At 46.1% G+C, this 3,207-nt stretch overlaps 1 protein-coding gene across 4 annotated transcripts in view; it reads left to right on the top strand.

Annotated features, from left to right (window-relative positions):
- Positions 1–3,207, top strand: part of RRAS2 (RAS related 2) — a 35,153-nt gene that overhangs the window by 1,523 nt on the left and 30,423 nt on the right. The gene's annotated exons all lie outside the window — the stretch shown is intronic.

Raw genomic sequence — 3,207 nt, 5'->3', positions numbered from 1 at the left:
TCTAGCATAGGAGGAGAGAAAGGTTCTGTGAAGTGCTGTATTGGTTTGCAGGCACGCGCACTGAAAGTTTATTAAAACAGAGCTCAAGCTGCACACATATAGAAGTAAAAGCTTTGGCTCAAGAGCTGCTATCTGCACCCCTCTTCCAGAGGAAATCTGTGAATGGGGAGCCCGTGTCTGCCTTGTCCCATGTAAGGAACTCTATTAGCTGAGAAAGCGACGTTTAGCTTTAAAAGAGTGGTGTCAGAACAGCACTGTGGGGCTGAGCTGATGTGTTGAGAGTGAATTTTCCAAAACAGCTTATTGTCAGCTTGTATTACATTATCTGCATTGTTTTGCCCTCTCAGTTGCTTTATCTTGATGTGAAATCTTGCCACGGCAAAGTGATCTTTAGCAGAAAACTTGGCCTCTGAACAACCTGAGAAATAGCTGGAGAATAAAGACCCTCTGTGCAGAGCCTCAGGTGCCTTAGGGACTGGTGTCGTGTGTTTTCTGCAGTTGCTGCATTGCTATGGATGATAGGAAATAAAGCTTGATGTGTTGTTTCTTGGAGAGGATATTTTACTGAGCTCTTACACCTTGTGGTGGTGTCAAGTATGCCTGATGCCGTGCAGCCATCACTGTCCTTCCTGCGCAGTAAATGTATTGCCAAACATGTTGTTTTCCTTTCAGGACTGTGTAGAAACTTTTCCAAATTGTTTTAAAATTGATTACAAGCGAGTCACATGCCTCATTGCTGGAATTTCTCAGGATTAAGTGGCAGACTCGTCATTGCCTCGCTACAACATGGCTCAGCGCTAGGTTTGGCCGCACGACAGGGCTTGATGTCACTGAGGGATTTTAGCTCTGTTTTGCATCGCTATTGCTCGTGATAAAGTGTGGTTGTCACCATCTCAGTTCTGAAGCTCTTAAGGAGGAACACTTCTTGTTGGTGAATAGTTCCCGCTTAGATTTGTTTCCCTGTGCTTAACTAGAAGTGCTTTGGGCAGTTGTGCTTCAGGGCTGGTTGCTTCCAGGTAAACAGGGCTGTTGTGCTCAGCTGTGGTGGGAAAGCACGTGTCCTGGTGTATGCTGCCTCCTTTGGAGGACTAAGGGGGAGATCTGTATCTGAAAATAGGAAATGGTTTCCTCTGGTGAATGGTGAAATAAGTGAAGAGGAACCGAGGCTGCAGGCAGAACCAGCTGGGTGGCTCTCTGTCACCAGCCCTGGGATTTGCCTGCCTAGCGCATCCCTCCTGCATTGCTTAGTGCTTGTGGTGGTGGCATGGTGTGAGGTTGGGCCTTGTAGGGGCACTGGAGCCTCCTGTCCTGGGTGCAGCATCCTGCATGAGAGCATCGGTTCCTGGTGGTTGTTGTGCTCAAATTTGGGCTGAAACAGCACTGTTTTGGTCCTGCAGCCAAAGCTCTTCCACTGCATGTGAGCTGTTCAGAAGTTCCTCTTACTCTTGGAGAAGCTGTGGGGTGCACATTTGCAGATGAGGGCTGTCGGTGTGTGATGACTGGTGTGCGCCTCTCAGGCCTTCCTCTAGGGAGATAAACAGAGCTGGGTATTAGTGCTGGTGGGATGGGATTTCATCCTGGAAATTCACAATCATTTCCTCTAAATCAGGATGTGATATATGAACTTTCTGCTGTCCAGTCTGCGTGCTGTTAGGACAGGAAGTGGAGAAGTTGTAATTGTGGAGTAGATGGCCCCCGCCACAGTCATAAACCTTAGGAAAGCCCCGGTTAATGGTAGTTCAACTTCATGCCACAGTCTTTTAAATCTAAGTGCCGGAGCTAAACATTCATACTCTTAGTTAAAAAATAAACAAATAATCCATCACACTGAGATCCCCAAAGAGGCAGAAGCCTTTCTTGCAGGCAGCTGAGGCATTTGGGAGCGTGAGCCGTGCAGGGCACACAGCTGTTGCTGCAATAGCTTCTCTCCAGCTGTCATGCAGAGGTCTGTCACAAAATACCCCACATTCCCTTCCAACTCAGCCCTTTGTAATATTCAGGTTTCCTTGCTTAAAGGGAGTGCAGCTCGCAAGTACTTAATCACCCTCTGCATACTTCTTAGCCTGCAGTTGCCATTTACTTCATGCTTTTTTTGGTTAGCTGGATCGCTGCACTGCTTGTTTCAGCAGCACACAGCAGGAATGCCACTGACGTTCTATGTGTCCAAGTATCTGCTCTGCGAAGCTGTGGCTGCCCTTGGTCAAAATTGTTAAAATAATTCATCATATTCTTCTTCCTTTTAGTAATGTTGAAGATTTTGTTGTGTTTGTATGCTGAGCAGCCTCCAGTGGCTCCCAAGGGTGAATATCTCCAGAGAATGTGTTGGTTTAAAAACCTTGAGGTGGTGTTGACTGGATGCAGTTCCTTCAGTGTGGCAGAGCTCAGCTTGTCAGTCAACTTCATGCTAAATGTGGTAGTACAGGAATGTGTTTTAGGCTGCTGGAACAATTCATGCAACATAAAAAATATATGTGGGGATCCATTGACTGTTTTGTGTGTGTGTGTACTGACTTCATGCTGTATTTACAAGTGAAAATTTGCAGTAAGAATAATAGTAGGTTTCCCTTCCAGCTGTCAGTAACCAGTTCTGATTGGAGCTGAGCTGGCCACTTTACTCAACAAGCAAGCAGAGCAAATTGGAGGTAGACAGCTAATACCAGGTGTTGCTCTGAAAGCACGTGTATATGGCTTACAGATAGGTGGTGAGCAGCTGTCCTGATATGTTTTTCCTTTTCCAAACTACTGTTTTCACCAGAACATTAGTTCCCATTACTAGAAATACAACTGGGGTGAGTTGACTCAGTATATCATTTTATTCGATGGAGTTGTTGTGTGGGAAAAAAAAATGGCCTTGTTCTCAATTTTAAGGCAAGGTTCTAAAACAGCACAGTAAAGCAGATGGAAAAACAACAACTGAAATGCAGCTGGTGTCCATGCTGGGAGCTGGGCAGACCCCGGTGTCTGAACATCGTGTGCCACCTGTATGTGCTGTGCTTGAGTGTTGAAGCCCCTCTCTCATTCCTGGGTATTCTGATGAAATGCTGCTGACAGAAGATATTCCTCGAGTGAGCCCGTACAATAAATTGAAGGAATAAAATGTCACGGATTCCAGGCTGTGGATTCATATGGGGCATGCTGTAACTGTATGCTTACATTGTGGTAAACAGCAGGGTCGTATTACAGTGAGCGGTGTGGTGTGATGCAAGG

Source organism: Coturnix japonica, chromosome 5 (genome assembly GCF_054131305.1).
Source record: "Coturnix japonica strain WE chromosome 5, WE-NBRP24, whole genome shotgun sequence".
NCBI classification, from domain to species: Eukaryota; Metazoa; Chordata; class Aves; order Galliformes; family Phasianidae; genus Coturnix; species Coturnix japonica.
The sequence above is the reverse complement of the archived record's forward strand: the minus strand, read 5'-3'. Positions and strand labels throughout refer to the sequence as shown.